The following is a 7,011-nucleotide window of genomic DNA, read 5'->3' as shown; positions in this document are numbered from 1 at the left end:
GGCTAAATATTTTTGCTAAGGCATTCTTACCTCTTGGCCTTGTGTCCATTTAGAGGCTTTATGACCAAAGAAAGGTTTCTGCAGGGGAGGCAGGGGCCTATGGAGATAAAATGCCTTGTGTTTCCCTGCAGGAGGTCTAGCTCTCACAGACAAGTTTAATAGCCATTCATGCACTGAGAAGATCTTATCTCGTGTCCTATTGGTTCAGGGTCACTTGTTGGCTCACATTATATTGAAATGTTGGGCAGAGAGAGGGAGTAATTTGTTAATGTCATGTAGGATGAACTTGGTTAGAAAGGGAAGTGTACCCGCTTTATAATAACACAAGTGTTTCCTTGCTAATCCCTTGGCAGGTTCATTATCTGTGCAGCCCCAGGCAATGGTTAGCCTATCATGAAAGTGAAATTTAACCCTCAGCATGAAATTAATCCTCAAAGACTTATGTCTACCCAGTCTAGAAATAATACATTCTAAGTGATTGTATAATCCCCGACTCTTTCTTTATGCATAGGTGTTAAATTGTTATCGAGATGTTATAGAGCATGCTAGGAAATTGATTTTTGTTTACTTGAGCAAATTGGACAAATCTCTAAGAACAAAGTAACTGATATCCTAGTTTAAGTTTGTAGTGGTAAACCTGACATGGTGGGATGACTGTTTTTTAAGCATTAATAGGGTTACCATTGGTTGGTGGTCATACTCATGTTTGTACTGCATTTTAGAGAGAGAGAGAGAGAGAGAGAATTAGAAATATATATATATCACTCGCCAAAGAGGCTGTTTCCTTCAGCTTCTTGACATTTGACAAGGAAACACTATGAGAATGCCAGTGGGTGTAAATGGTTCCTTGTAGAGCCAGGAAACCTGTAATAAGAGTTTAAGAGTAAAAGGAAGTGGGGCTGTGTCCCTTTTCCTGTTTTCACAGGACTTAATTCTTAGCCTTTCCAAGGTGTATTAGAGAGAGAGAGAAGGGAGGAGAGGTTGGGCTGAGAAAGAGTGGAAGGAGGCCAATATTTACTGGGAAATACAGGTACCAAGTGTTTTATACACATTATCTTACTCAATCCTCACTGCAAATGGTAAGGGTTGGTATCACTTTTCTCAGTAAAGAAACAGAAAGATTTAAATTTCCTGTCCAAGTTCATGCAGTGGATGACTGGCATAGTCAGAATTTGAACCCAGGTCTGTCTCTACCTACGTGTTTCCTTACCTTGCCAAACCCCTTATCAGATTTGTGTTCCAGATTTCAGTTCTCTCATGCCTGGCCTGTTTTAACATCCTTTTTTTACTGCGCTTCCTGTCAGTTGATATTGCCTGTCACTCTTCTGTGGGAGGAAATTAAATTGGTCTGGCACAATTCTCCCTTCACAGAGCCAATTTCAGAGGACACCGATGCCCTTCGCTAAATAGATACAAATCACCTATTGGGTAATTTATTCTCACTTCTGCCTATTGTTCAGGTACTTACTTCCTTTCAACCTTTCATGTACATTTTTCCCCTATACTTCTAGAACATCCTTCCTAAGCTTTCAAAAACTGTATATTTACTCTTTAGGAAAAGGTCTTATCAGCCCTTACTGATGTACACATGTCTCCTTTTAAAACCCTCTAACAAGGCCTTTTCTGTGCTGGTTTAGCTTCCCATCCAGCCATGAAAACACTCTGCTCACTGCCCCCAGAATCGTCCTTCAGGGCATCACAAGTTAGCTGCTTCAAATAAGTTTTCTCTGTTTAACCCCATCTTTTCTCCAATCCATCAACTCCATTTGTATATCCTATCTCCTTTAAGCGTTTATTTATTTTCTCTCTGTGTGTGTATAAAATTTATTTTAATAGTACTGTATATTTACTTTGAATTCCCTTCTCATTGACTCTGATTTTTTAAACTTCCCTGTATGTCATCTTTTTCAGTATCCTTATGCCTGCCTGGTATAGTTTACTGTAGAATTTATAGGTAGCTTGAAAAATTAACTTTTTTATTAATTTTATTTATTTATTAAAGGTTTTTACTTATTTATTCATGAGAGACACAGAGAGAGGCAGACACAGGGAGAAGAAGCAGGCTCCAGTCAGGGAGCCTGATGTGGGACTCGATCCTGGATCCTGGATCACGCCCTGAGCCGAAGGCAGACGCTCAACCGCTGAGATACCCAGGCATCCCAAAAATTAACTTTAATGGACTTATTTGGAAGTTTCACATTTTAGTGAAATATTAGTATTTTCCTAATTTTAAGAAAAGTGAAATCATTCAAACTCTGGTAAGCAATGAACATTTATGTTAGTTAAGTAAAAGTAGATTCTGATAAAATGTTCTCTGTTGTTTAATAGCACACACACACACACACACACACACAAATGGCCCCATCCACTTTGTTTTCTGGTATTTATTTAGTTATTATATAGTGCCACAAGACATTCCTTTGAAGTGATTTTCACAGGGACACAAAGGTAGCAACATTTATAGTGTTTAAAAAATAATCTTAAAAAGACATAAAACTGCAAACAGGCAGTAAAAAATTTTTGCAAAGTAGATTCTTTTGAGTACCCAAGAATGCCTTCCTGTTGTTGTTGTTTAAAATTGTTTGTTGGGCAGCCCCGTGGCTCAGCGGTTTAGCGCCGCCTTCAGCCCAGGTCCTGATCCTGGAGACACAGGATCGAGTCCCATGTCTGGCTCCCTGCATGGAGCCTGCTTCTCCCTCTGCCTGTGTCTCTGACTCTATCTCTGTCTCCCCCCACCCCACCGTCTCTCATGAATAAAGAAATAAATCTTTAAAAATAAATAAATAAAATAAAATTGTTTGTTTTTTTAAAAATTACTTCCAAACTGACAGCTCACAGAAAAGCGTGAAAAGATGTAATGATCACACTTTAGAATCCTTAATATGGAATATTATAGAAAATTGTTTTAACTCTTGAAAATCCCCCTACAACTATAAAAGTGCAAATGAGGTTGTCCCTGCTGTTTTAGCCAGGCCTGTGTGGCTCAAAGCAATAGGATATTTATAAGAAAATTCCAGACATAGCAGTGCTGCCATGATCCATATGACCCAAACTTTCCAGTTTTTGTCTCTTGACCTGTCTGAGGAAAAACAAAAGGACATGCCATTTAAATTAGAAAATCTCAAATCATTATTATGACTCATTATAAGGAAGATATGTGTATTATTTCATAGTCATTAGGTTGATGTGGAAGAAAAAAACACTTTTTTTTTTAAAGATTTTATTTATTTATTCATGAGAGACACACAGAGAGAGACACAGAGATGCAGGCAGAGGGAGAAGCAGGCTCCATGCAGGGAGCCTGTCATGGGACTCGATCCCGGGGCTCCAGGATCAGGCCCTGGTCTGAAGACAGCGCTAAACCGCTGAGCCACCCGGGCTGCCCCAAAAAAACCACTTTTTAATTTTCATTACACTCTGGTGATTTTCAAGTCACTATCTCTCCATAAACAGTTCCATCTTCTCTACAGTAATGTCCTGAGGAACTGATGATTTCTGTTTTCCAGTGAGAGATTTGATTTTTTTTTTTTTTTAGATGATACGGACAATCCCTTATGTTTGGAAGATTCTATTTAATTGCTAGTTTTATCAAACTAGCAAAGACACAGGCATGGAAATGACTTCAGCATATCTATGTATTGATCTTTCTCAAATTTTATACTTGGAAAAGATCACACGAATTTCTTCAGCTGCAACTCTCAAATAGCTTGAAGGAAAAGAACATTGTGTATTTAAGAGGCTTTTCAATGTTCCTAATTTGGTTTGGAATTTAATCCAGTAGATTCCATTTTGGATTTCTCAGAAAACATTTTTGTCAGTCTTACAGGCACTGTGGCTTCATTCTAAGTTAATGCATCTTATAAAAGATTAAGGAACACCAAAGAGATATTTTCATCTTTAATCAGTTCAAAACTGGCATAATAAGGTTATCTTGTGATGAAACTTATTTCATTTTAAACCTGTACAGACGATTGAAGTCATGAGACTATACAATAAGTAATACCAAGCTTATAAGAGAGAAATTAATTTGAAATTCAGGATGGTTCCAGGTTAGTACAAAGATGTTTCTCCCCTTAAAAAATAACATGGCAGAGACTTGTGGGTGGCTCAGCAGTTGAGCATCTGCCTTTGGCTCAGAGTGTGATCTCAGAGCCCCAGGATCGAATCCCACATCAGACTCTCTGTGGGGAGCCTGCCTCTCCCTCTGCCTATGTCGCTGCCTCTCTCTGTGTGTCTCTCATGAATAAATAAATAAAAACTTTTAAAAAATAAATAACATGACAAAAACACTAGTCTGTGGTTATTTCTACTTTTTTCTCCTGTTTTGTTTTTATAAGCATTTCCATTTTGAAATCTAAAGACTTAGATTCTAAATGTTATAGTAGAAACATACACTGTTCATAATACATACTCCTATAAAAAGTAATAATGTGTTCTCTCAGTGATAAGGCAATCCACTAGAGGAAAAAAAATACTGGTGATGGCAATTATCTAGCTCGATAGGAGTGATAAAAGAAGGGGAACTTTAACCAGAAGATATGAAGGTGTATTATTGGATAGACATGTTTTGAGATACCTACAAACTTCCTCTTTCTCTGCAAGTTGCCATCATTCACAGGTTCAGCTGAAGGGATATGCTTGAGACTATGTTTGCACAAAAACTCCATCTGTGAACATGGCTAAGAGAGTCGGTGGTAGACATCTGATTACTTAGAGAATTTTAACTGAGATATGATTTTTAAGTGAAAGGGGAAACAAGTAGTCCTCGCGAATTAGGATAATCTGAAGAGATTTATAAAAGGATTCACAACAAAAGTATGGGCAGGATATAAAGAAATCACAAGGAAGAACTCAGGATGCTGAGGCTACCAGCAGCAGGAGGTAAAGCCATCACTACCTCTAAGCTCAAAAGGCATGCATAAAAGGAAAGGTTACCAAAACTTGAAAGACATGAAACTTGAAAGTCATGAAGAGAGGGCTCCCTGAGAGAAGCCGTGAACTTCTGTTGACAGAGACAAGCCTGAGGAAACCCTACAGGAAGGAACCAGACAAATAAATATCCCGAATTCATCTTCCTCCCTTCCTCCTGTCACCTGCCAGAGCTTCTCATTGACCAAATCCAACTGGAAGACAGAAACATTGGATTCTTTTGATGTAATCAATTTGGATCACCTCTCAGGACAACAGGATGGAAAAGGGTAAAGAGTGTGTCTGAAGGAGCAAACAAAAGATATTTGGCATACATAGTGGCAGAAAGGAGTTACTGGTGAGCACTAGGCCTGCATCGTATTACACCAGGGCTGGGTAGCTTTCTCAGAGTCAGTGCATGCTGTGGAAGGAGCAGAAAGCATGAATAACCAGAGGAACTGGTCTACAGAGAGAGGCAGAGACACAGTACAGTGTTGGTCCTTGGATCAGTTAAGCAAATCTAGTTGCAATAACAAATAAACCCCTAAATTTCAGTGTTTATCCCAATAAAGTACGTGTGAGACAGGGATCCAGCCTCCTTCCATCTTGTAGCTATGTACCCACCAAAGCTTCAGAATCCTCTGCTTCCTTCTTGCAGGTGATACAGATTTGATGTCAGGTATAACTGGTGTTGATGTAAGATGTATCTGGCAAAGTACCTTGGGTGAAGCAGGAGAAAAAATGAAGAAACCCCATTTATAAAAACCTCAGTCTGAGAGTGACACATTACATCACCTAGATTCCGTTAAAAAGAACTAGTCACATGACCTACAGCTGGCCTTACAGGGCACTGGGGATGTACTTAACTATCTGACACAATGAAACTATCACACAATGAAAAAGGGAGCAGGAGGTTTTAGTGGACTGCTTATCGCTTCCACCACCATCCCTGATGGATTCCCCTGTCCCAGTCCCAGTTCCCAGGAGACCTCATTACACTTTTCTCACACACCGCCTCTGTAATAACCACTTCCTCCCTGATGTGAGTGACTTTGAGACATGTCAGTACTAGCAACCAAAGCCCTTGGTACAGCCATGTTCATTTAGGATTGGTACTGCAATATAATAAAAAAAGTCATCTGTGCCTTTAAACTTCTAGAATGTTTAAACTTGAGATTTTTAAGAAAACTTTCCTTATTTGTATCTAAAAGTGTGATGTTTCCACTGTATATTTGTTTACCTGTTGTAAATTTTTTTCTTCAGTCTTACAGAATTTCAGAAATTATATAGCGTTTTTTAAAATTTTTATTTATTTATGATAGTCACAGAGAGAGAGAGAGAGAGAGAGAGAGAGAGAGAGGCAGAGACACAGGCAGAGGGAGAAGCAGGCTCCATGCACCGGGAGCCCGATGTGGGATTCGATCCCGGGTCTCCAGGATCGCGCCCTGGGCCAAAGGCAGGCGCCAAACCGCTGCGCCACCCAGGGATCCCATAGCTTTTTAATTCTCTTGATGAAACTGAATCCAACACATAATATTACTAAAAATATACACACAAACCAATTTTCATTGCAGAAAGTTCTCTTGGCATTGCATTTAAAGTTGTGAATGTACTGACTTCACCATTGAAAATACTCATTTCTCCCCTTCCTTTATTCCAAAAGTTGTCTACATTCAAGGGAATGAAAAAAAAAACAGGGAATACCTGCCAACTATTCTATAAATTGTATCTAGAGTTTTTTTAATGGACATTTCAAAGTATGGAATTGCAGCTGTCTTGTGATTTCTGCCAGAATTTGACCTAACACACATGAGTGAGAGTGGGCTTAGCAGTTCCAAAAGTATTTGTACTGGGAAGTAGAATCCTTTGCAGTGGTTCTTTCTCTTTCTTTCTGTCTTCCTTTCTCAATCTCTCTCTCTCTCTCTCTCTCTTTCTCTTCTCTCTCCCAAAAGGAGTAGTGCAATATCATCAGTGCCAACAGAAAACCACAGTGATTTGGTCAGAATTCTGAAAAATATAGGTTTTTCAAAAGAATATTTTCCACAAATTTTCAAACTAAACATGCATTTATGAGAATCTAAATTACAGAAACCATATAGTTCA

At 38.8% G+C, this 7,011-nt stretch overlaps 1 protein-coding gene across 9 annotated transcripts in view; it reads left to right on the top strand.

Moving 5' to 3' along the window:
- The window catches only part of SLC25A21 (solute carrier family 25 member 21), a 470,571-nt gene that overhangs the window by 323,521 nt on the left and 140,039 nt on the right, over positions 1 to 7,011 (top strand). The window lies entirely within an intron of this gene.

Source organism: Canis aureus, chromosome 9 (assembly GCF_053574225.1).
Source record: "Canis aureus isolate CA01 chromosome 9, VMU_Caureus_v.1.0, whole genome shotgun sequence".
Taxonomy (NCBI): domain Eukaryota; kingdom Metazoa; phylum Chordata; class Mammalia; order Carnivora; family Canidae; genus Canis; species Canis aureus.
The sequence above is the reverse complement of the archived record's forward strand: the minus strand, read 5'-3'. Positions and strand labels throughout refer to the sequence as shown.